General features: G+C 39.9%; 1 long non-coding RNA gene across 3 annotated transcripts in view; it reads left to right on the top strand.

The window, feature by feature from the left end:
• The window catches only part of LOC109974358 (uncharacterized), a 39,583-nt gene extending 16,348 nt beyond the window's left edge, over positions 1-23,235 (top strand). Inside the window, exons 2-4 of one of the 3 annotated variants that reach the window (XR_002276958.1) lie at positions 605-714; positions 18,192-18,361; positions 23,157-23,235. This is a non-coding gene — a long non-coding RNA (uncharacterized LOC109974358). Of the gene's footprint in view, positions 1-604; positions 715-18,191; positions 18,362-19,883; positions 20,151-23,156 lie in introns of those variants that run through there. The other 2 variants (XR_002276955.1, XR_002276954.1) reach the window with 2 other exon arrangements.
• Positions 23,236-27,888: the final 4,653 nt, after the last annotated feature.

Below are 27,888 nucleotides of genomic sequence, written 5' to 3'. Positions count from 1 at the left end.
CTCGTTGCTTTTAATGAGAATTGGGATGTGACACTGTTGTGGAGAATTAGTTTGGAATGGTTTGTTAGTCTGCTGGCATTATGAATACACAGTGTTTTTGTCTTATTCCCATCTTGGTGCCTTGTGTAGAGGCATTGAAACAAAAATTGAATAATTACCAAGTAACGTGAGATAATTTTCCTGTTGTACTCTCTTTCCTATGCTTTCTTTCTAATGCCATTGATGTTAGTGACTAAGCAGGCTGTTTGTGTTTCATCTTAAGTCCTACCTGCTTGTCTGACTGCCAGCATACTGCCAGTATAAATATCACTACTCTCTCTGCTGCTCATTTATGTACGCTATCAGTTTTCCACACTCAGATTGTGACACAACCCAGTGTTCATTCTCACAGGTGTGGACTTTTTGTGGTATTAAATAGATTTTTTTCATCAGATTTTCAGAATTTGCTGGGATTAGAACATATGTGAATTATAAATTGCTCTGTGCTTTTTTTTTTTGAAAAAATAACAAATTAAATGTAAATAACCAAAAAAAGTTTCTGTCAAGAGTGCTTGATGTTGACATAGTGACATCTGCCCTCTCGTCTCATTTCCCTTGTCTACAGGAAAATTGGTTGAAGCTGCAAGATGCCATGTGGCTTTGTCTGAATCAGCGTGTTCTGATGCTTTCAGATTTATAATACTCAAGACAGCAGGGAGCTGCTTAACCTGGCAGGTAAGCTGAGTCCGAATTTCTGTTCCCTCTAAGAATGTATAATTAATACCATTAAAATTGCTGTTTCATTGTATACCATTATACAATCTCTTTGTACAGTACATGACACAGTTGTCAGTTTTGAATTTGCAGAGAGATACTGTATGTTGTTTAACACAAAGCGATGGGTGTTGTGACGATACACGATATTGCGTTCACAAGGACAAGACGATATTTTAACACAATTTTTAAGAAATCTTCAGTGACAAAATATATAAGTGGAAAAAGGGTCTTATTTGACTGAAAATGACAAAATGCAAAACAGTTCAGGTGCATTTTGAAATGTTTTAACTAACCATCAGACTATGAGTTATCATATGCAGTAAAACAACTGATTGGCTTCTATCCTGTATAATTTCACGAGTTTCTTCAGACCTTATAACTGCGCATGAGCTTATAACTGAAGCTGTGTGTGACCCATGCTATTTTGACCCTCACCGCACCACACTGGATGGTGACATTATCCAGCAAAGGTGCCGTGTTGACCAGTCATGTATGGAGGATGATTGGGATGTGGATGCCCGCGGGAAGAAGACTAGCAGGACCATTCACTGTTATTCACAGTTAAATTTGGGCCACAGTTAACACACCATAAAGACATGCCATCCATTTCCATTAGTACTGGATGTTAAATGGTGTTTTTTTACCTGTCAGTGCAGACACACTGGTGGTAGAGTAGGCTACGCTAGCAGTATGGCTAAGCGAAACACAATGGAAACTCATGGGCTGGAAACATGAACAAAGCCACTCACACTGACTCATCATGACGTGGCCTTGTCGTACATGCCTACGACACTCCCCCTGCAACCCCTCACCCCCCAACCAATGCAGCCCTGTACATTAAAACGCAGCAGGGAGTTGCGTTTTTGTTGAATTAATGTGAATGTACTGTCACTTTGCTGTCACACTCTGTCATACTGGCTGCTGCTCTGGTTCTATTATGTACTGATATTGGGAGACAGTTTTTGCCTCAACAAGAAATATTGTCACATTTTAATATCGTCACACCCCTACTAAGCAATGCTAATTTCTTTTTAAGCTGCTGTATATCAAAAAATGATGACCACTTTTTTGTTTACTGGAGTTGGTCTCTTTCTTCGTCTTAAAGAGCTTGGGGTGGGTTGGGAACAGTTGGTATTGTGGGCATGTAAAGGCCATTAAGTAATATTGGACTGTATAAATAAACTGCAGCACCGCAGGGTAACACAAATTTAGAGTATGAAGTAACCAGCAACATCACCACCACAGGGCAAAGAAAAAGGCATTTTTGACTGAAGCAATCAACATCTTCAGCCTGGCACAAGCTGGATTTGATGGTCTTTTAAATAAAGGGTTAGTCCTCCTTCTACCAGCAGACTGAATGGCCTTGTGTGTTTCAGTTTGCTAGTTCTTTGCTTTTGTGACTAACCTTGTATAAATCTTCATTTCTGTAACCAGTACTTTCATGCTTTGGCACAGAGAAGCAACTGTAAAGCAGCTAGATTTGTCAAACTGCTCAGCAAACTCTCCCAGTTAACTGGGTTCTTACTGGGGTTGTGTCTGTTTTTAGTTGACTGATTTACGCGTTAAAGATCAATCCCCTGGAGTTGAAATTGGAAAATGATTTCATCCTTTCTGACTTCACAACCGAGGTATTTCAAAGTTGTAGCTTCACATCACCTAGAAAGCACAGCAGCTATTTCTGGACTTGTTCTGTTTTGGAAGTTATTCCCACCTCTTCTTTGATGACTGGGGCTGCTATGTTGGATAAGTCCCTGTGCATTCAATAGCAATATGGTTGTCACTGCTGTTCTATGATTTCACATTCACTATACATATTTTCCTTTTTCCCCCCGTCTTCTCTTGACACATTTGATCTGTAGTTTGTTGTTGTGTCTTGCAAACTGCTACAAGAAGACAGTTTCCGTGGTAAATGTCAGTTGGATTTTGTCTCTTGGTGTTGAAAATGTTGAGCATCTGCAGTTGTATATCATTTCTTTATTTACAGCTGTGTTCAAATGGTAGGGCGCTCCTGGGACATTACATATTTGGTTCATTTCTGTACTGAATAGATGTAAATACAGTGCCTTGCTGCAAAGACGCATTTAAATTTAGGCTTTCTTAAAATATCAATGCACTTGTGTTTTTTTTTTTTATGTAAATAAAAAAACAGTAATTGAAATATGTTTGTAAGCTCTAAGTCAGTACTTAGGAAACCAGCATGGACCGTGGATTATAGCCCTCAGCGTCCACTGATTTGAACATCATTGAAAATCTGTGGATAGATCTTTAAACATACTGTGCGGGCAAGTCTAAAAATACTTCAGAACTTGAAGTGATCTGCAGGGAAGGGTTGGTGAAATCAGGAAGAGAAAGGCTCTTATCTGGCTACAGAAAGTGTTTGCAAGCTGTGATATCTGCCAAAAAGGACTTTACTACTGACTGAATGTCCAAACATTTCAACATGTCACAATTATCATTTTATTTTTTTATTTTCATAGTAAATACAAATTAACAGTGAATTAATATTTGAAGAAAGGCTCATTCTTAATGGACACTTGCTGCAGGGATTGTGCACTACTGTGGATGGGGGATGGTTAGGGGAAGTTATCAGAGGAAGTTGTTTTTGACATAATTATCTTCTAAATAGTGATGCACTCATAGTGATAGTCATTAACTTGAATGTGCTCAAGACGATACAAGGATGGTGCAGCCACATCTCTTCTTGATTTCCTCTGGGGAATTTCATCAGTGAGTGCTTTTACATGGACATGAGTATCCCGGCTATTAAGGGTATTCTGGTTTTTATCATATCATACAGTATGTTTATATGGAACACAGAGAAATGTGGTTAGGCAGATCCCTATATACAACATAAAAACTTGTGTCCTGGTTGCTCATGACTACTAAATCTTCAGCCTCCTCAGCTCCGCCATCTTCTATATCTATCATTATGAATTTATAATTAGGAAAATGTTTCCTAACTGTATTTATTTGTTTTTCTTAATGGAAAAGAGTGAGGATAGCCTGTGTACACCCTAATGTTAATAACTGTTATGCTTTTTAATGCATCTGAATGGAGCCTTAGTACCCACTGAGTTAGTCTGTGGATGGGGGGTGCCTGGGGTAATGATTATCCATGAATAGGCTATATGACAACAGCAGTGGTAAAGTCAGAGCTGTATTACAGTTGATTATGATTATTTGAACAAATGTGGTCCAGAGACACGGTGGTTGGCACTGTTACCTCATAGGAAGAAGGTTCCTGGGTTCAAGCCCTGGTCAACACGGGGCCTCTCTGTGCGGAGTCTGCATTTTCTCCCTGTGCCTGTGTGGGTTCTCTTCAGGTACTCTGGCTTCCTCCCACAGTCCAAAGACATGCAGCTTAGGTTGACTGGCGACTCTAAATTGCCCCTAGGAGTGAATATGTTGTTTGTCTACATGTCAGGCCTGTGATAGACTGGTGACCTGTCCAGGGTGGACCCCGCCTCTCGCCCAGTGTCAGCTGGGATTGGCTCCAGCCCCCTTGACCCAATTCAGGAATAAGCAGTATAGATATTGGATGGATGAACAAATGTGGTGTAAACACAGCTGTGACATCAACTCTTTTTGTGAACAATTTTCTAATTTAGAAGTATTTAAAAAGGTGATTTTTTTAAATATTCAGAGTCCAAGAGAAGTAGATTCTGTAAAACAAATAGAGTAATAAAGCTTTCATTTTTTTTAAGTATGAACTTTTTATTCAATACAGTTTGCCAACCAGGCGACATCGCTGTCTAAATGCAGCTATAGCACAGTTGGTCAAGTCAGGGTCAAGGTTAGATACGGGATCTCTGCAACAGCATTCTTCATGGAGTTGTTCACCTGATCATTTTTAAAGTTGCTTCTCATTCAGAAATGTAGGTGTGGAAATGGAATGGAAAATCTCTGTCTTCAAAAGTTGTCAAAAACAAATCTGTCCACCTTTTTACCATATTACTTATGTTCTGTTTCAGTGCCTGTGGTTTTGCTACAAAGGCCAAGTGTAGCATTTTAGTCAGTGGTGAGTTTCTCAGCACTGAGAAAGTCAGTTTGTACTGACACACTGAATATATGTCTAGATCCATCAAGATTATACACTGTTGACTCATGGAAGCTCTTTAAGTTACTCCACTTATTGATTGTTGCATTTCCCCACTGTGATTGTTCTTGATAAATGGATTAGGATGTGCCCTGTGCTTTTTGCCTCTGGAGTTACCACAACAATGCTCACTAAAAGCGTCCTTACTATCCAGTTCTAGCAGTAAACAATGTAAAGTTGTCCCATTAGAACCACATTGATAAGGTTTAAAACAATTAAGCCACAGAAATATCCAACTTGCAGGAAATGTACTGTGAAACTGGAAATAGATAAACCTTGGATAGTGGTCTGTCTGTGAAGCCATCATGTCAATGGAGCCAAGGTCAGCAGAGATCAATAAATGACTGGGTGTCTGGAACATGTATCACAGTTTTGCCTCTCTCTCTCTCTCTCTCTCTCAATCCCCAAGTTTCCCTTAAGGCCCCACTAAGTGGACTGTGGAAACCAGCAGCTGTTGGCGTTCCCATCAGAGCACCTCAAACAGGGAAAGGGAATTTCACTAAGGGGGGCACAGGAGTTTGAAACATCAATATAAATGATCTATGGGTCACTTCTCTGCTTCATTTTTTTAACCATCAGTCAGAGCAAACCTCAAAGGGACAACAGACTACTCTAAAACACATTTTTATTGCGACTATCTAAAAAAAGGCAAATGTTTGTTGGTTATTGTTGAATTTTCACAAGTTTTCATGGCAGCTCAGTTTATGGATTTAGTTTCCAGCATATAGAGTCAGAGGATTACATACAGTACACTTCAGTGTTGGAGTAATTCATTCATTCATTCATTTTCTACCGCTTAATCCCTGAGCGGGGTCACGGGTGGGGCCGGAGCCAATCCCGGCCGGCAATCGGGCGAAGGCGGGGTGTTGGAGTAATGTGTTCCTTTAATAAATAAACAGTTTCTTGTCATTAAGTTGTCTATTGGTCGACAGTCTAAATACACTGACCACATGTTAAATTATCATTATCATATTATTATTATTATTATTATTGTTGTTGTTATTATTGTATTCCTCTGTCATTACCTGCTGGTGGAACAAAGTTCAAGTGAAAAATGGTGCCAGGGTGACTTCTGAACCTTCCAGGTCCAATAGCAGTCCTGGTGGATTTAAGTAGCTCGTTCAGAAAGGTTTGAGTGGGGTGGGTGGCAGTTGCCCCTAAATTCCACCAAGCTGTGATTGCCGTTCCCTCCATGCTGGCTGCTATAGTTATCCCAGGCCTGTTTGAACTTAGTTATGGCAGGAATGTGCCTTTGCATGAGATGAGGTCATCATTTGTCATGGCTTGCTATGGTTCTTCCTCTGTCCTTAGTCAAGGCTGCCAAGATATGGACATACTTTCCCACACACGCAACCACCCGGCCATTTACAAAATGAACAATGTTGATAGTATCAAGTATCAATGTTATCTTTGTTTTTTGAAGTTTTACTTACTCGTGCTAGACTAATTTCTAAATCTTTGTTTCTGTTTATTGTTATCATACATTCATAATGTGTTTCACTTCAGACCACTCTGGGCTCACTGTGTTATTTATTTGACATTTAGCCAGTTTTTAAGGTCTTGATCTGGGGCTTACATGGAGCCTTACGCATAATGCACCTTCAAGTTGTCCCTAATGTATTGAAGTGTAACAGCAACACTGCCAATTAAGCTGCTTTCCACATGCATCGTAACCCATAAATGGTCTGGAAACTGTCTCTCCCATCATGTGGGATTAGAAGCTGGAGTCAATTTTCTGTGTGAGATGCTCTGATTAATTAGCCAGCTCATGACATTCAGTAGTAAATCTTTCATTGTTGGCCCTGATGGCGACAAACCAGCAAAATTCAAAGGTAAAGAATGTGAAGGTCAAAGACATTTTTGTGAATATCTAACATTTTACACTGGTGCTATATTGAAGACAGGGATATGAGTTGTATTTTAAAAAAATTACAATTGCCTTGAGATTTAGGGGAATGTGTAAGCCATTTGTCCTTGGTTATCACTAAACAAATCATGCCATTGATACCCAGTGTTTTTGTTTTCAGTGCTGACTAATTGTAATCATTTGAAATTAAGCTGTTATTGGTTATTAATCACACTAACGATGACCAGTAAGGTCACACTGCTGGTAGATATAGACAGCAGTGCTGGAGCTGTACTTTGTCAGTTTTTCCCCAAGCACTCTTCAGTAGGGCGAATGGTTGCTGGTTGGATGTAGAATCTCCAGTGGAAACTGATTTCTCTAATCAATAGACCATGCTATGATATAAAAATTGTAGATCATTTTTACTATCTGATATATTGCAGTCCTGAAGCAGAATGCAAATTGGCTTGATTAAAATTCACAGTGAATACTAATTTATCTTTGTTTTACGCTGACAGCCAACCTCAACTCAGCACCTCAGGGTATTATAGAGAGGGAAGTCCCTGTCTTTTGAAAATATATCTCATTGCATGTTGTCATGTCATCTGTGTTTCAGATTTATGCCCAAAGACTTTCAGCTTGATCTGTGCCAAGCCCTTTTAGTCTGACCCTCTATTGTTTGACTGTTTAGTCAACCTTGTCTTGCCTTTCTCTTCAAACAGGCTTAAGTTTCAGCTGTTCAGTCTCTGCTCCCCTGCATAGTTTGTGCTATGAAGTTCGAATGAGAAGCAGGGTTTCGTGCTTTGATATTAAAATGGAAAGTTTCTCAAAATATGTATCACTCTTTTCTAGATGAGTGATGCCTCTATCAAATAGCAAGAACTCTTACTTTATTTCTTGTGTAGCCAGTGCTGACCATCAGCCGATCATCAAAACATAAACTGCACAGATGAAAAATGAGTTTTTGTTTTTCTTCTAGATCACTACTTGATTATGCTAGAAAAAAAAAACATATTTTACTAGCCTTAACAGTGAGGCACTGAAATCACAGACCTAACTTCTGCTTTAGCTTGTTTGCAGCTGATGGCAGGTGTAGGTTTATGCCCCCTGCGGGGCTGAATCGGATGAATTTAAACTCTCTTAGCACTCTTGGATCCTCCAAGACTTGTATTTTAATCATTTAGAAAGTCTGCTAATAAAAATGTATAGAAATGTAATGGAAAACAGCTGCAGAAGTTTGAACAGACGTTTGGCAGTGTCTTACTTTTACCCAGGACTTTACACAGGACTTGTTTGCACAGGCCACACACACAGAAACTAATATGATTTATGTCACTCAGTATTGGAAGTGATGTGCTAGGCTAGATAAGGAAGTGACAGAACATTGTCTGCAAGGGATTTATCATCCTGTCAATTTTGAAGGCATTTGGCTGCTGTTAGAATCACATTATAACACACACTATGCACACCGGGTGTATTGACAACCCAGGAGCTATACAGTTGAATGTGAATGCTAAATGTGTAGAATCTTGTTTTCATGGAAGGTTTTAAATGGCCATGGGCTCTGTAAAAATTAATGTATGATATCATGTAAACATTGCTTCACATAAGAGAACTCTCATTGATTTTCAGAAAAGCAAATAGGCAGGTTCAAGTAAATATTGCCTCCTGTTTTCATAGACTACAGAGTTACTGCATACTCCTTCTGTCTTGTTAATCCTTAAGCATATGAAAATACTGGTCAGATAGCTCCTAACAACTGCCATCAGGGTGCGATGTGAGTAAATACTCTATATGTAATCTTGCCTTGTTGTGACGTCTCTATACCGGTCAGACCCACCCGGTTCATCCCACCCTCTGTTGCATGTTTTTTCAGCTGTGTTTACATGCCAGCTCTGACATGAAGGGTAGGGTGAATGCCTTCTCTGTACCAGACATCTGACATCTGTCAGGACATACAATCAAGAAACATTTGTTCCTGTAGGTTTAATTTGTATAGAATTGACATGGGGCTAGTTGTTATTGTGCACATACTGACCAATTGGCTTCCTTGATGACAAATAAGTTGGTCAGGTTGGGGGGGGGGCATCATGGATTATTTATTAGTATGAAAATGGAGCCTCTGAGCTAAGAGGTAATCTTTCATCTCTAATGTATGACACGTGGTGTTCTAGATCTATGACTGTTCACTCCTCATTCCTGTTATTGATCATTTGCACTGTAATGCGGCCCACTGAGTGCAGAGTAATGTTCAATATGTATGCATGTAATGAAGCCAATCAAGGGCCTGGGAAGGAGAGATTTTTGGGGAGAAAGCAGTATGTGGTGATAGATGTGCCTTAACGGGTCAGTCAGGTGATGTCAGTATGGTTAATTTGGCAATATCCATTCCCCCTTGACAATTACATAGAGACTGTTCATCAGGAGCTGGAAATCTCCACAAAGGCTTTGCTCGTTCAAATCTACAACAAAGAAAATCCCAGGATGTAAATGATTTAAATTAGACTGATCAGTTTGGTTTGTTTTACTTGTGCTTTTTAGGTTGTTTTATAATTTTTATTGTAGGCAAGTGCTCTAGTTCACCAAAGGCTCAGTCAGCTACTGTTTGCTATGGACTTTCTTAGACATAAAATTCATCTTAATGATATAAAATGTAATCTAAAAATAAAAAATTGTATATGTAATGTAAAAATAAATTATACATCAATATATAACTGGATTCTGTCAAAATATTCATAGGCGTTTATAGGTTACATTGTTTATATTGTTTAGAGATAAAAACAAACGCAACATCAGGCTGTTAGTGGTGTTTGGTTTTACTTTGAATCTCACTCTGTATACATTACCAGCCCTGAAGACACAAGCTATTTTGAATATGAATTAAATGTGCTGTAATGCATTAGTTGAGAATCTTAGTAAACTGGAGGTGCAGGGCACAGTAAAGGAGGGATCATTTATTTTAAAGCTAACAATTGCAGAACTCTCTGAGGTCCAGGTACAGTAGCACTAGTGTTATGATGGTCACCATCATAAAAACATGGGTGGAGCCAGGAGGTGGCCAGGGGTGGCAGTGGTCACCCCCAGAATCTGATTGGCCACCCCTGGTGCCACCTCTACCAGAGTCAAAATGTGATGCTTGTCAGTATTAATGAATACAAAATAATGACAAATTGTTGCCTTAAATAGTTTTCTGGTGCTTTATAATTGCTATTGGTCAAATTAGATTTGTTTTATATCATGCATGCAGCATGATATCTGCATTCATTTCTCTGGTTGTGTTATTGTAAAGTACTTGTCATGATTTGCCTCAGTGGGGTTGGGGGGCCCACTGAGAAGCAGCCACGTCCCCAACCGAGAGTGGATAAAGAGCACAGCCAAAGTTAGCCAAAGAAACCACTAAGTGTGTCTCATTTTTACACAAAATAAACAGTTTGACCCTTAATAATGCATGGTTTATTATTTAATAGCTCTAGGTTTAATTAACTTTTTACATGTATTTCAAATGCGTCACCCCTCTCTGAGTCTGTGCTGCAGCCTGGCCACCCCATCCACAATTTTCTAGAGCTGCCTCTGCATAAAACATTAGAAGTATTCATTATGGAATGACACCTAACTGCAAATATTTTTAGCCTGAAACGTTTCAATCCAAAAGCTTCCACAGTAGTTTGCAGCTCATTCATTCTTTCCACATAGGTAGCTCTCAGTGCCTAGGATCACAACTGCAGGTCCTGTGAGCAAGACCTAGCTAAGTGTCATGTTTAAATGAATAGCTGGAGGCAGACTAAAGCATTTCAGTGAATATCAATTGTATGTTAAACAGTGAAAAAAGCTGCAGCACAGAATCACACTTTGTCATGGAACCTTGAGAGAAAGTTGAGCCCAAGGAAAGCTTTTGTTTCTAAAGGAATGAGGACAGATATGCAACAAACCTTATGTAAACTCCTCTGCTGCATTTCATAAAAACTGAGATTATGAGTGCTTGCTTCCAGTGTCACAAGATAATAAATATTTTGTCCATGGATTGATAGTCTGCCACTTTTCTTTGGAAATGCTGTGTTTTAGCTGATGCCAGAAGGTGCACAGAGCCAAAAGTGCTTCTGATGCCAAATGGCCAAAATTAAATTAGATTTGAGAGAGCTCGGTGGGGTTGGGGGGGGGGCAGAAACTATTTTAGGAGAGAAAAGTGGGACAGAGTTAAAAAGTGGCCAGAGATGAAAGACAGGGTGTGAAGAACAGCAGCTTCACAACAATTCTGTTGTTTCATAAATTCCAAGATTTCTGTATTACACTTGTACGCTGTATTATACTGCAGTTAATTTTATGGGGAATGCATTAACAAGTAAATTCATGCCCTCTAACATATAACCTATTTACCAAAACTTGGAGATCATAGTCTCATGTCATATGACAAATTGCAGTGGTGCAAGCTCATGATGACATTTCAAAGGGTAAAATTCACAGCAGTCCACAGCTACATTGTTATGAAACCTCAAACCCTGCCAGGCTGCAACGTGATATGGCTCTTAAAGCCTTCATTACCTGATCCATGTTGTGGTGTCATGTTGCAGCATGTCTTCCTACAAGCTCAGCTGCTGATGGAATGCAAGGCTGGTAGAGCTGAATTACTGCATGCTGGCATACATGCATGAGCATCAGAGTGCATTGCTTCAGGCCCAGAGCAATGCAACCAAGCATGTCTACAGAGGCTTTTGCAAGTTTCCTGAAACAGAGTTTGCATTGGGCCTGAAGTTGCAGCAGTTTGCAATTTGCAGTGGGAGTTTGAGCACAGTAATAGGAAACCTCTACATCATTCAAACTAAGTTGTTGTATGAGAATGTTTTCCATGTCATAGCTGTTTCTGCAACCAATGAGTGTTTTAAATAATTTTTCCATATAGAAGTATTATTTTAGTGTGGAAATGCGAGTTTCCCACCCTCTCATAATTGACTGTTAGTGTACTTTTCACCTTGAGATTAATGAGAAGACATTGAAAAGTGCAGCGTGTGTTTATGACTTTACTGTCTAAATTGTCTTCTAGACAGAACTGAAGCCAGCGTACTATATAAAAATACCTGGCAGCAGCTTCCTTTGCAAAGTCATCTTCAACAGGCCTTGTTATCCAGAAAGCCATTTCATTTTCCGCAGTTCCTTATTAGATTGTGTGTACAGCGCTGCTTCAGTTCATGATGCTGCTTTCATGCTGATCCACAGCATACAGTAGCTAGCAGTGACTCCCCTCATTATTTGTTACCTTGTGACTATTACTGATGGATTGTGATGTCTTGTTGTGCTTTGTGAGGGCCAAATTATATGGCTCGGAGATGACCATATGACTATTAATTGTAATTCAACAAATTGCATGATGACTTTGACATGCAGCCACTTATGGACTTATTACTGATACGCATTCAGAAAGGCACAGTTATCACTTTAATTAAATGTTTTTTGTGAAATTCACTTTTTTTTAAAATATGGCACCTACATGAAACTTAGAGATGAGCATCCATTGTTTTCTATATAAAATCATAAACTTCTGGCATATGCAACTCTCTAAAAGAGGAGCAATCTTGCAACATTTGTTCACTATAGTGGCACATCCTAGCTACTGTACCTTGTATGGTGTGACTAGCACATTTGTGAATTTATGCACAGCATACATTAGGTGACACAGCCTGTGTGGGAATCACTGCCTGCCATCCTTGAGTAGAGCGAGAAGTGGTCAATTAAGAAAAAGTGGCAAGAAAGAGAGACACAGCCAAGAGACGAGGACAAGCACTTGATATCCTGTTATACAGGTTTAAAAATCGAATGGTGCATTTGAGCATAATGCAGTTGAAATGAGCTACTCATTGTCTGCTCTGTCTGGATCAGGTTTGCTGACCTCTTGTAAGGTACTCACAGCTAATGAACAACTTTACTACAGTGCCTCAGAATGCTTCTGTTACATGTTAAAGCTGTAAAGATGATCTCCACACAGGAGTCCTTTGTGTTTATGAGTATGGAAATTTTTGTTTGTTTGTTTTCCTGGTTTTTAAATGATGTGTGTGCCATGATACCATACATTTGGTGTTTCCCTCCCTATTGTAGAGACAACAGATGGGGAGAGGGTCTGGTTTTTCCTGCTTTTGCTGTTCTTTGTATTCCCCAGTGTCTTTGTATCTCTGTTTCTGACTCTTTGTCTCTGCTTTTGTGTCTGTCTTTCTTAGAGGATCATTCATAGGTTCTTATCATGCATTTAGTCCAAGACAGGCCCTCAAAGACCTGCTGCAATCAGCCTAAACTAGGAAGGAAACATGAGCTGCCGTAACAGGCACTTCTGTCTGTCCTGCCATCCCTCCCTCTTCCTCTGTTCAATTCTCTCAGCTGTTGATAGAAACTTGTTGTTTTTGCTCTTCATTTCTTTCTAAAATGCGCCATTGTCATCAAAGTTCTTTCCGCTGATTGCAGCACCAGAGATTTATTTGAAATGTTTACAGTGTGTAGAGGAACAGAGCGCTCAGCTAATGTGCAGAAAATGAGAAGTGGAAAATTTGAGCGAATCAGGATGTGTTGTGTTCAGAGGATGACAATTGGTTTTGTATATTTTGAATACAAGGATGTGATGCCTACCAAATGGCTCAGCTGTTTTCACAGTGAAATGTTACCTCTGTCAGTGGGCGACAGGTGTGACAGGTCTTGTCGATTTAATTAGTGGTGTTCCTGTTGCCAAATGAGGCCGGGTTAACAGTTAAATGTTTTATTAGTTTTTTAAGCCTCTCTTTTTTGTTGGCTCTTCAGTTATGGGGAAGGTGTTCTATATGGTTTTTATAGTGTTTTGTTGAAGTTACCTCTTTCCCAGTCTGATTAAAATGTAGGTTATTCAAGTGCAAACCGTGGCTGAAATGGTAGGTAGTAAAACCACACAAGGGAGCATGACAGCCGGAATGAAAAACATGCATAGTATTAAATTTGAGCTATGCAAACTGGTCCCCCATCCCCCGTGATCTCTTTCAACTCGCACTGGACTCTTTGCGCTCACCTCAGTTTCTCATCAAGCAGCCATATGTGGTTTCCCTATTAGAAAATGGGCTTTTGAGCCTTTCCACATGTGCACATTTCAGCTCTGACTCAGTATTTTGTGGTCACATATTGATATTGCACCATTTCATCACTCTCCCCACTTTACGTTCTCTACTTGGGTCAGGCTATCAAGTATTCCTCTCTCCTCAATATTTTATGACATGATGCCTTCCGCTGGCTCAGTGGAACGTGTCAAATCTGATCTGTAGTCAGTGGCCTTTGCCCTTGAAGTGGGAGTTATTTAGTGATTTTTGTTGTTGTTACTGTTTGATAGGATCAAATGGCCGTGTGAAATGTTCATTTGAAATATCTGACATGCCCTTGAGAAGTTATAGCACAGTGGCTTGTGTGGGGTTAAATTTTCTTGTAAATTATGTATTGTGGTCACATACTGTACATCGTGCTTTAATATCTAGCTCTAGTTCAGGAGGAGAACAATGAATCACGCTCTATCATTATGAATCTCTTCAGAGGATGATTCACTGTATGAGACATGAATGGCTTTATATTACATGGTTATTGCAGTGGTGGTTTTTAAAAACAGCAGAGGAAAAGACGCAAATGAAACTGTGCTTTAATGCTACTCATTTTGTTATTCCTATAGTCAAGGACAGTTAGGATGTGTTTACAGTCACACTTCTCTAACATGTAGCTTTTCAAGACAACATTCTGACTGGCTGATTTTATTTTAATTCTATAATGATTATGTCACAACTTGAAGTGGATGTACAGACTTACCAGAATTTGAGATCTGTATTCCTTTTTTTTGCCTTGAAAAACAAAATAGGGATTTGCTTAATTTGATTTTATCGTTCACTGTCACACTCCATATAATTTATTATCACCTCTATCAGCTGCCTCACCTGCAGGTAGAACAGCTGATAGTGATGGACAGAGGGATGAATGATGCTGCTATGGTTGTTGACACTCTAAACTGGGAAAATAAAAATGGGGTTGAGGGATTGTTTCAGTCCCTATGATAAACGGAGGGATAGATGAGGATGAGAGAGCAGGAGATGTGCCAACATGTGCTGAATAAACAGCTGTTAGGGAACGATTTGGAGGTTGTGCGTGTGACTGTGAATGCACGCATGACAGCGATATATACGCAGGGAGTAGCACCACACACACACAAACACAGCACGCATTCACACATGAGAGGTGGTAAACCTTAATGGCAGGTTGGCCAAACAGAATGGTGTCTAGCCACAGGCATTTTTCTTAGAAACAATCTGACATTAAGTGTGGTCACAGACAGTTGAATCATGGGATTTAAAAGTCTCTGAAGATTCAAAGGCACATCTGCCCTGATGAAATGAGAATAAACCTGGGTGGGAAGCATTTGGATTGCACCATTTTGCTATTGCTTTGGGTTCTATAAGATCTGTAAAATAGACAGTAAATAGGTGATATTCAGTAACCCTAACAAACACTTCCTGTTGGGAACCATAGATTATTTCAGGCCCGATGTGAATAAAAAAATAAAACAAACACTGTGGAAAAAAGCTTTTTCTGTCTGTTATCCTTGGAGGAGCCTTACTTTTACAAATGTCCCCCCTGGCATGTTGAGCATTGCATCCTCCCTTTAGCGCTATCTAACACCATCACTGTCTTCCATAGTGTGTGTGCATTTTATAATTAGTGTACATGTCATTCTTGAGCAAAATGTAATATCATTACTGTGTCCCACAGTCACCTGGAGCGATCAGATCAGTAATGGTTTCATGGAGCTATGCTTAATGTGATTTTAGAGATAGAGGTGCAAAAAGGCTACAAAAGCTGCCTGTGTTGTTTTAATCCATTTCCCAGGAAACTCCTGCTTGTGTCATTTCTCTTTCTCTTTTTTGTGTGTGAGGACATACAGATGGCTAATTACTGGCAACTCATTTTCATGACGTCATCCCATCCCCCTTTACTTTGCTTTTATCTGACAGGCTTCCCATCCTGACTATATCCTTTTTCTTCTCTTTCCCCATTCCCTCACCATCCCTCTAGAGACCAGCCTTAGAAACTAATGGGCTGAGAAATGACCTTGGTTTCCTCCTTTTGCTCAGTGTCAGTTTTCAGTTTCAGCTCTTATGTTTATAGCTTCCTCATAACATGATGAAGTACTTGCCGTGCAGGGCGTATTTCATTTGTAACTTAAATGCCACTCATATTTTAAATCCTCATAAATTGCCTACCTTTAAGACTGCATTCTTGTTATTTAAAGAAATACCTGCCATCCATTGCCTCCCTTTACAACCAGTGTTTTTGTTGGTCCTTGGACAACTTCCACGCCTAATGCCCTGTTTTTACTCTGAATCTAGACCCTGGCCCTTCAGTGTTAGAAGGCGTATGATCCAGATGTCAGCACAGATGATGATGGGACCAAACAGACCTCACCACATCATCTGCCAACTGCACTGACATCTGCATACATACTAGTACCTTTGTGGTCAGTCAGAAATAGCCGCTAATTCAGCACTGCTGTGTTGTCAAGACTAAACCCTGGAAAAAGTGTCTTTCTCCTCATCCTTACAAATGCCATATAAGACTGAGAAGCCTTGGTTTTGGTTGTTAAATGGTCGCTCGCTGCTCCCACCTAATTTGAACAAATTTCTTTTAAGTCTAGCAAGAATGGAAAAGTGTGGAGGCAGCACTAGAAAGTATACTGAAGATATAACATCATCTCAAAGGTGTTTGTGCTGACAGGGTGTGCTACAGTAAATACTACTGATTGCCTTGACTCATGCTTTCGAAGAAAGGCCCATAATTAGCAGCACAATCATCTCGTTGTTTGACTTGTTGTCTTGAAGACCAAAAGAGTCACCTATATCCATTACATATACTGTACCTTTTGCAGCAATTCTGATAGGAAATGATAAACATACTGAAAATGCTTTTCATCAAAGTTGCATTATACCACTGGTAATGTTGCACTTGCTGTGAAAGCAAGAACAAAAAATGTAATTTTCACTTGTGCAAAATTAGTAGTTTTGTGTAATTACTAGCTTGTAGACTGTCATGCCATAGATGTTCCATTTACATCGAATAAATTGAATTGGTAATCACTTTTTTGACCTAGAAATTTTGTTTCCAAAGACTATAAAGTTGTTTTCTTTATGTATGACATGCATACAGTAAGTGGCTCATGAATGCTTAAGGCAGATGATGGTAACGTACTCTTGGCTGCAGCATTGTGGAGAAATGTCTTAAGTTTTGACAAAGTTTTTCATTGTTCGGTGTAAAGGAGCCTATAGTTGGTAGAGAGAGCTCTTTATCTGTGAGGATAAAATATCCTCCTCAGATATTTTGGCATGTCATAGCAGGAAATGCACAGGTTTGATAACATGAAAATCATGCTGACTTATAGGTCTGGCTTACTGAGACACTAAATGAAACTGAGGCGTTATTAATAAAATTCGTTTCACCTGTTTTCATTCTATGACAGGTCTGTATGTCTGCAGTGAAAACAGTCTAGTCAGATCCGGTACTGGAGTTTCACTGCAAATAAAATAATTTTGACATTGTATAAATCATGATTCATACTGTTTGGAAGAGTATTCGGAATTTCTTTGCTGTATTAAACCTTTTTTTAGGAAATTGCTTTTCAGCGCCAGCAATATTTTAATAGTTGTCTGAAATCTTGGACACAGCTGGAAACAAGCCTCTGAGATGTGAGCATTGACTTGTGACATACAGTATAAACTAATAAATCCTGTCTTATCGTTTCCTTACAATTTAACAGCCCTGTCAAGCTGTTTCATCTGTTTCAGACCTAAGCACAGTAACACACATTCAAACATTATTATTTGGCAAATCCCCAGAAAAGCTAGAATGCTGCCCTTCTGGCTGCTGGTTTGCTTCACTGGTTGATGTCCTGTATGTTTGACAGTACTTGCTCAGGAGCAGAGATCACTTCCTCCGTCTTGTCTTGCTCGCTTTACAAACCATTAGGCTACTGAAACATGCATTAAATTTGTGTAAGGCAGACCAGAGGTTGACCATGCTCAGGTCAATATGTGTGGGAGGTTGACAGCTGCTCAGCTCTGGCTCTGCCTGCAAAATCAAAGGTTAAGAGGAATCATGAAACTGATAGGTCTCTTTGGGAATTCAGTCCTAGTGAGACGATACAGCTCAGCCTCATTCTTTCATGTCTCCCCTCTCCGAACAGCATGAGTAGTCCTTAATGGCCCAGGATGATGTGACTGTTGCAGGAGCTAGTCACACATGGGGACTGAACATGACTTAAAGTACTGCTGCTAAAGACGGGGGAAAGTCCAAGTCTCTCTCCTCTGTCAGTCAGCCTCGTACTCGTCTTACTTCAGGTTTTTCTACCTTTCATGCTCTCGTCTTTAAATGTGAGCAGTCAAACTGATCAGATTCTCACCATCCTGTACATGGCCTAGCTTTATTCTCTAACATCTGTCTTCCTTCTGTGTCATGTTTTAGCTGCTCCATCGTCAGCTACTTTCACACCTGGTCCCTCCCTCAGCTCAAGCTCGTCCTCCCTCCCTCTCTGTCTCCTATTCATGCAACAGCTTCATTTCAGCTACGTTTGTCAGGTGGCTCTCTCCCCCATTCATCTGCCTGGCCACTGATCGGATACACACTATTGCTTTGTAAGTGGTTATCCTTTTTTTTAACTATGCTCACCTCCCTCTTTTCTGTTCTTCAAGGAACCACCAACTGTTGCTGTCTGCAGTATGGCAGAGGCTTGCTAGAGACAGATGTGATGATCACACAGGACTTAAGAAATATCAGTCATGACTTGTGCATAGCACAGCTTCAGCATGAATGGTATAGGTTTTCAAAAAGCATCATGAGAAATTTGACTACTATATATGGAGCACAAATTGGAATGTAGAAGAACTGACATATTTGCATTGTTTTCTGGTTCTGGGGTTTCAGAAAAGGTTTGGCCTGATTGTCTTTTTAACATGTACAGTAACTACAGGGACCGATGCATGTAGATAAGATACTCTAAATATGTGCAGTATGCAGTTAAACCAAGCAGAGGGGTTTTACACAAAAACCTGCCGTCACCATAGACCTCAAGTCCTGCCTTGAGCATTTCAAGAGCTGTGCCAATGCTGCCCACTCAGTGTTAGCCAGGAGGTATACTACTGTTTCAAATCTGCACTAAAAGGCAGAGGTAACTAAGCACAATTACTTAAGTACTGCACTTATGGTGAGATTATTATGATCTGCTGATTTACAGCAAACACTGAAACCAGAAATTGGCATAATGAGTTCCTTACAAGGAGGCTACAACTTTCAGAATTTTCCCGCTCTAGCCTGTTTTTGTTATGTGTCCCTATAGTGAAGATGTCACAGTGGTAGTTGTCACTGTGGAGCCCACCAGCAGCACCCAGCCTGTCACAGAAAATTCAGAGTAGAGCAGGTAAAGGTAGAGCAGAATGACAGGAAGTAATGACAGATGATACAAAGGACCAAGCATAACAACTATTCCAACGACTGAGATGGGCTGCATGTGCATATTTTTGAACCTACAAGTTGGAGTGAGTTGTGTGTTTAGTGTACAGTAAGTCACATGCGATAGTAACAGTCTCCTTGTCTGTGGTGTTGACTCTGCCACTAAGTTCAGGATTTTAAGTGATGATTTGTCTGTGGTCTTCCACTGAACCCTGTTGTTGTATAAAAGCTTCCTGTGTGTTTCTTTACTCAACCGCAGAGTTATGCCATATCCAACACACCATATTTAAGAAAAACAGAGGTCTTGCATCTTGAGATCTTGCTTTACTCTCCTGAGGTGTTAGCATAGTTTCCGAACAAAATTGGTATGGTGTGTTCACTGGATTACACAGTTCTGCTAAAATGCCATAAAGTATGACAGAAAGGTTGACAGTTGTCATTATGTTGTGTAGTTACACAGTAAAGTAAATTGCAAACAACACATGCAACTGTTGTCTAGTCAGTGTGGTCTCTTGACATGTTTTGCTTGAATAATGATTGGATTCTCAAGTCATTGAACCTTAATCCTGATTTCAAGTAGGTGATGCATTTCACACAGTTGCGGTTAAATGACTCATTCACAGTATTTTTATACCAAACACAGGTACTAATTTTGATTCCTGTGTTTGTGTTCCTGGTCTGTGTTTTTCCATGATCGTCGTCCTGCAGTGATTCCACAACAAGCTATTAGCTCAGCCTCTCAGCAGCCAGTGTTAATGGGAGTGAGTCAGCAAATGATGCTCACAAAACCTGCTCATGGACCGGGGGAAGGCTGACAGCAGTCTGGGAGGTCAGGTGTAAAGCATCAAGAACAGCCATAGGATGCCAACAGATCAGTGCTAAGTATTCTGATACTGGACCGAACAAAGCCCATCATACACACAGTCACATATCATACACACAAAATATATTTGAGTGTGGCTCAGATTGGGGCGGCTGTGGCTCAGGAGGTAGAGAGGGTCGTTTCCTAACCGGCGGATTAGCGGTTCGATTCCCGGCTTGTCCAGTCAACATGTTGAAGTGTCCTTGAGCAAGACACTGAACCCCCAGTTGCTCCTGGTGATGTCACTGGTTTGGGAGTGTGAATGGCCAAATATTATGAAAGCGCTTTGAGTGTGCTGTAAAAGCATAGAAAGGCACTATACAAGTATAAGACCATTTACTGACTGGGCATCTTTTGGCCTTTAAACAACTAATTTATCCCTTTGACACTGTAGTTCAGTGGTGACATCAAAGAGAAATTTAACAGTTGCTTTTGGGAAAACAGACATTATGCACTTTCAGTCATAAAACCAGCAGGGAGTTTTATTCACCTACACTGTTGATATTGAACACACCTTTCAGACATCAGCCATAACAGTTATTTTTAATAAACTTGTGCTTTGAAATAAAGAACTCAGTCAATTAAAAGCCTGTTTATTGCAGTGCGTGCCAGTCAAAAATTCAGACTGTCAATGTGTCAAAGCAGCAATACACAGTCACAGCATCCCAGCAAGTCACCTCTCAGAGGAGCCAAACCAGTAGTGTGCTGTGAATCCTGTGGAAGGAAATACAGTTGGCATGTGGACTACTGGAACCAGCTGTTGTTTACTAGCTACAGTATGAGCGAGGGATTGTCGTGAATAGATTTCACAGAGGCAGGGATGTGTGTAACACACCTGCATACACCCCACTTTGTTTTGCACTTGTCAGCTGGCTAAAATTAGAGTGTTAACCAATACAGCCTCTGAGGAGGAATGCCACAACACAGTGTTGATAAGATGAAGGTTTGGTAGTCCTGGTTGTGTTAATCAGTGATCCACTGACCCATTTAACAAGTGGCTGGCCTGACAACTGATGGTGCGTTTGTGGGACAGCTCTGATAGTGTAGGAGGACAATGCTAAATAGAGCAAACATCATTCTTCAGTGTTTAAATAACAAAAACAAAACTAAGAGAGCATAGGATGAATAATTCTGGTCTTTAGAGCATTCAGATACAAATATTTTCTATTATGAAAATGAATTCTAGCTCTTTGGGGCTCACTTATTGACCCTTTAGCTGTTCCGTGTGGCACTTATGACATCTCAATAGCCATTAGCTGGGTACTTACCCAGGACCACAGCTAATGACAGAGAAGATATGTCTCCTGACTTACTATAAAGCTGCAGCCCAGCTCTGGTCAAATGAAAATTAAAATTTTTTTATAACTTGGGTGTTATTTTTGTTTTGACCAAATTGTCTGAACATTTTACCCACCAGCTACATTGCTGTCATCTGGAGACTGAGTGACATCACTAGAACAATTCACATGATCAGATAATCATACAGGTTTTAAACACTTTTCACTGGTTTTAACTAAAGATATCACTTTATATTTAAGAGTCTAGCTACAGTACTTTTAAAAAATTTATTTTCCTCATGCAGTGACAAGCAAGCTCAGTGCTTGGTGCCTGAGATTTGCCAGAAATGTTCATTAAATTCCATCAAAGCTGTGGGAGTTGTGGGATGATGTTCTGCATAGCAATGAATGTTGCATAAGAGACTGGGTAATTGTGTCACACTGTTGGTCAAACAATTGTGCGTGTATTCATACTACATGTTACCTGAGAATATATGTTGTGAGTCTGCCAGTTGTTCCTCGTGCACACACAGAGCGTGAAGATTGACTGATCATGATGAAGAACTGAAACCAAGTGTGTTGCTATCAGCTTATGCAGAAATATCAAGAATTAGACACGGTTTTAAAGCCCCGCAGTTCTAAAGAGGAAGTATAGACACACTGGTACAAATTTGAAACCACACTGTGTGTATTCATTATATTTACAACAACCATTTTGTCATCACAGAAGGTCTAAGGCTGTTCTGTCCACATTCCCATGATGACAGATCAATTTCCAATTCTAAAGTGAATAAATGCAGTAGGCTTGTGAAAAACCCCAAGGCTCATGAAATAACTGTGGTTATTGTTTCCCCCCAACAAGATGCTTTGTCCTCGGACAAATTCATGCAGAATGTTTTTAGATTTAATTTCTGCTTTTTTCTCAAAATAGAACACCTTAAACATATCCAACAGATTTAATCTGCAAACGGGCTGACAAGTTTGATATACTGACAGAAAATGTGTCACATCTTCACAATTGGCATTAAACTGAACAACAGCATTTGGAGAACTGTTACAGTTCAGCTTATTTTCAGCACATAAGATACCAAGGACAAGATGCACACAAATTATAAGAATCATGACTGACAAAACTCAAACCACAGGGTCACTACATGGTAAAATACAGTAGCATATGCATTTCATTACAACTGCATTTCTGCACAGAACATAAAGGTGTTCTTTGGCTGCTAATTGTACCACAAAATCTGATGTTTGTGTAATGATACTGCATCTGCAGAGCTGCTCACTGGAGGATTATGTTCATTCCACAACAACCTACATGTAGTAGCTCACTGAAAGAGAACTTGGATCATTCAGAATTATGTACTCACATTTTTACAGTATAAACATGTACACACATTCATTTATGGAACAACTCCAATACTAACGCTATATTTAATACCTACATAAACGTCTCCGCCACTTGTTATCTTGATGCAGGAAACCTATTTTCTCATACTTTGTGCTTCAGGGCCACTGCAAAGTGAAATGAGTTCCTATGCATCAAGTTGTATATTTTGTGTAATACAGTGTCAAGTGGTTTTTTTTTTTAGATAAACTTGCCCAGCGCTAAATGTACCAATAAGTCTGATATGTGTTCTGTAATGCCATGACAGAACTATGACTTGCTATGAAAATGAGCCACAGTGTTAAGAGATCTGCCTCAGGCAAGTTAACAACATGCTCTCTCTCGTTTTCTCCCCTCTCCCTGTGTTTTACTTTCTTTGTTTCCATTTTCCTCACTCTTCATTCTTTTTCCCACACTCTCATGCATTCTGTTTGTGTCTCTGTCACCCATAGGTTCCAGCAGTAGATGCTCTCTGCTTCATTAGCTTGGACTCCCTGGCTGCCTCTGCTGCTGCTTGATTCACTGCACTGTGAGTGTACTCCTGTGGTTTGTGTTGATATGTTTGTCCATTTGTGTTTTGTTTGTATCTTGATAGGCTTTTCATGCTTCTTTAGTTAGCATTAGTTAGCGGTGGCAGCACCCACACTTGAATTAATGGCTTACCAAGCCCTCAGTTTATCCTCTGCAGTAGCTGCTTTCTCTGAAAAAATTTTGTGGTACACATTTGAACTGTGAGGATACATGTTTGTGACTAAAAGTTGATGCCAAGAGAGTCTGGTTACTCCCCGTGGACCATGGAGTCATGCTGTGGTTAGCCTCTCATGCTGTGTTCATTATGCTGCCCATTCCACTCTCTGCACTGCTCCACTACACTCTGGCATTTGTATGGCAGCACTGACTTTCTCCAGAACAAAAACTGTAGACACACAGCCAGAGTTTCCAGATTGAGTGACAGACTGTGATACTGTGATTGCAGTTTGCTTATTGGTGTATGAAAACAACGTCTTCAATCCATATTTGATTTGATATAAAAGTATTACAGCTGGTTTTGTATTTTTGGACAGTGGGATCTTAACAGCCACTGCCAGCTTTTCTTTGTGTCCTTTTTTGTCTTAACTCTGGTGGTTACCAGCTGTGCTCTTCCAGGTGGCTGCTTTTAGTTTTTCTTGAGAGCTTTATCTTGTGAATTGATTTTTATTCCTCTGTGTCAGTGATAGCTGCGACTCAATGTTGAACTGATCAGATTTTGGTGATCAAAGGTCATTGACCTCACATCTGTCTCATTCCTGTGAATTTGACTGGTTGGCGGAGGCATACAACCTGTGAAGTTATAATTCTAGTTTCACCATGAAAAGCTCCTTTTACATTACACATAATGATGTGATCCAGTGTCAACATTAAAATATTTGTTAGTGCAGCTTTAAATTCTTGGACATGGCTTTGTTCAGTAATAAATGTTCATCCAGCGGTGTTAACATTTACTGATTTACCATTGATGTGATTGTCATGCTTTTATTATCCAGCTAATGATCTATGTTTCCATATGTCTTACTGCCAACTGGGCAGAACGCAGCCATCTCTGTTGTCTCAGCAGTAGAGAATGTAGGATTGTAGAACTGTAGTGCGATTTGTGTGTGTGTGTGTGTGTGTGTGTGTGTGTGATTTAAGTAACAGACCTTTATTTGGAACAATGCATAGCCTCGGAAAGCCAAGTTCTGTAAGGGAAAGAAAGTCCTTTTGTCTTATGAGTTCTGCTTCTCTTTTATGAAAAACCATGGTGACTTGATATATTTCTTTCCACCATGCCAAGATAAAAAATATATATTTACATTTACAGTAATAAGCAGCAAACATTGGCTGGCAACAAAAGTCCCCCTTACAACCAGGAAGCATGTGAAATCTTTTATTTTTCATTTTCTCTTGTTTAACGAGACCCATCAGACTTGATTTCACCAACTCAAATGCCTTGGGGCTAGTTGGAGAAAGCAAGCAGGAAGCGGAGGTACTGTACCTTGTGTGAGCTGCTACACAAAGTAATCATAAGCTCTCTTTCAAAGCTTATGAGCCACATGAATCTGCTCGCTTTGTCTTCTGTGCATTTCACAGTGATGGTGGTGTATGATGGCATTAGCATGCTCCTGCTCTGCCTTCTGAGGTGTCCATTCACTTCTGCTGCTTTTGGTTTGTACTTGGCAGTCAAGAGCAGGGAGGTGTTGAGTTCAATGTAATTGGATGATGTGTTATTGCCTTTCATGCTCTTGATGCCAGCACTTCTTTCTTGGCCCATACCCCTCATAACCTTCCTCAAAGCTTCTAAGACAAAAGATTGTTCATACTTCTTCTCTTGCGTGACTCTTTTTAGTGTTTCTTTGGAGGTGACGCTTCACTGACTTGCCATTTTTTATGATACAGGTCTGGTTCACACAGCCGTTATGGCTTTTTCTTTCCAACTGTTTTATATTTGTGTACGGTATGTCTTTACCCAAAGTTTACATTTATTTTAAAAGTGAAACTCATTAAGTAGTACAGATATTTTCTGCCCATATTGAGTTTTACTCTATCAAAGTCTTTCACATTTGGGAATAAAAGTTCTGATTTCACATAACACGGAAAGACATCTGTGAATTCTTTCCAAACTGGAGCCAGATTTTAGGATTAGTATAGCCATTTTTCACAGAGCACAGTTAACAGGCAGAGAAACAGACAAAGCCATGGTTAAATCATCAGTGAAATAAGCCTCACGCAGTCCAACACTAACATGGGGAAAGGAATAGAATTCTACACTCACAAAAACGCTGTCTTCTTATTGGTACTAACTGGGAACTGTTATCAAATCTGTTCCCCCCTTCTCACATCTCCTAGAGTCGAACACTGTCACACTAACAGACAATTGCTCTTTGAAGAAAGTAGGACGGGTTTTTCCGGCAGCTTCCATTTTTTCTTGGGGCTGTTTCTGTCTTTTGTCTTCCTACAGTATATATTCTGCATATACTGTATATTCTGCTTCTCATGCATATACTGTAGGAAGACTAATTAAGGCCTGGATACGCTGGTGTTGAATGTAGAAGTATCAAGCCTAATAGTTTGTCTGTATTAAATCTTCTTGTTCTTTTTCTTGTTATTTCTTTCTACGGTGTGTATTAGTATACTGAAATAATGAAAATGCTTAATATATCTCTGCACCATCATCACAGCATCAAATCTGATTATATATAATGTACTTTGTGGAGCTGATCTAATTCTCATACTCTGACAACTGATTTTTCAGTTGTTAGATCTTCAGCAGAGCAAAGAAAATAGTGATGGAGAAAGCAGCGGAGAGATTGAAAGGTAAACGTTAAAATATCGTAGATATTAACACAGTAACAGTATATTCCTTGACAGGAAGTAAACACGCTGCCTGCCTTGTCTCGAAAGACTACCTGTACTAGGGCAAGGCAGACAGCTAGTGCAGGCAGTCTTGGCAAGTGCATGCAAGTGTGATATTACTGTCCTGAGGCCAAAAGAAATTTCTCTTATCCCAACTGGTTGCTGTTCATTGCACCCCCATTGGCATCCCAGGAATATCCAGCTCTCAGTGCAATCCTGCCTACCCTCGATGCTTCCTGGTGCCAAACAAGCCTGTCTTCTGCAGGGTGGAGGGAGTAGAAGTGGGAAGGATGTTATTCAGGCAGGCAAAAACTCTTCATAAGCTTTCCACAGTGATCAGCAGCCTGCCCCTGGCTAATTGCCGTGTCATTTATACAGCAGAGTGTGAGCGAGTGAAACTGAGAGAGTGAAAGTGAATGAGTACATGTGTTGGTGTGGCAGTGTGAGTGAGACAGAGAAGAGAAAGAAATGTGTGAAAGAGAGGGAAAGAATCTAGCATGCTTGTTATTTATAGCCCAACAGCAGGATTGTACATTAATAACCTGCTACAGTGGTGCGGTTGTGTGTAGTAATTGAAGGTTTGGCTCTTTCAGTTTGTAGATTATATGACATGTGTGGGCATTTCCTCCTTTTCCCATGACCAGCACATTAACTTGGTGTGTTACAATGGTCTTTCTCTGCCTTTCTGACCTTGTGTTACATGGATTAGATTAATAAACATGGCCAAAGAAGCATGGCTCGTGTGACCAGGGCAATCAAAACGCCTGAGGGCAGAGTCTAGATCAGTTTTACTACACTCCTTGACTGTTTTCTTGTTAAAGGCTTCTTTTTTGTCCTCTGTTGTTTTGCCACCACTTGGGATTTATGATATAGCGTTAAAGGAAAAACAACTACTCTACCATAATATAGAATTTGCACATGACTTTGGACATAAATGTCTCTCCAGCAGCTAAAAAATGGAAGTACAGAGAGCCAAGTTTCTAATCTGTAATGATATCAAGATTTGTGATATCAGGTTGTATCATTTTATATGTTTACAAGAGTAAAATGAGTTTATGAACACCAAGACAACATGCATTGTGATATCCAATAATCTCATACTGAAATAAGGATATTTGTCTTTTTCCTTGGTCCTTTAAATTAACATCAGGCTGTTCTAGACAGTGGAATATTCACAGTTAACAAGAAAAACAATGCTGTGTTTCTAAACTGAGCAGCAACACTAACAAGATTACAGTATACAATATATTTTGTATTACTTTACATAAGCTCTATTGTAATACAGTTACAGTACGATATATCTTATGATCACCATATATTATGCATTTGTATTTACTGTACATAGCCAGGCCCTGCTGGATATTGCTACATCCAGCTTCTTAAAACATACTGTTAAATGTGATGCATATTTTAGCAGCTGTGTTTTGATACTTCACAGCTTCATTAATATACCATCATGAGTTTTACTTTGAGTACAGTATAGGTATCCAAAAGGTCAGTATTTGTTTTTGGAAAGAAAATTCTGGATTTGCATCTCTTCGGAGTGTTTTCTCTGGGTGTCCATAAATCTGTGTGGTGTCGTTGTGTATATGATGCTCGCCCATACATCTGGCTGCGGCTGCTTTGCCTCTTGGCTAGTTTTCTCCTGGAGGCCATTGGCTTGGTCCCCAGACACCTGCACTGGCTCTTTCCCAGGCCAGACTGAAACAACTCTCCCAGAGCGTGCACAGTCCCAAACATTGCACTGGAATGTTGTCGCTGTTTTTGTTTCCGTTTTGATTTGCTCTTTGTTATTGTTTCTGCTACCGACTCTCT

The sequence above is a fragment of the Monopterus albus genome, unplaced genomic scaffold, assembly GCF_001952655.1.
Source record: "Monopterus albus unplaced genomic scaffold, M_albus_1.0 scaffold7.1, whole genome shotgun sequence".
Lineage (NCBI taxonomy): Eukaryota > Metazoa > Chordata > Actinopteri > Synbranchiformes > Synbranchidae > Monopterus > Monopterus albus.
The sequence above is the reverse complement of the archived record's forward strand: the minus strand, read 5'-3'. Positions and strand labels throughout refer to the sequence as shown.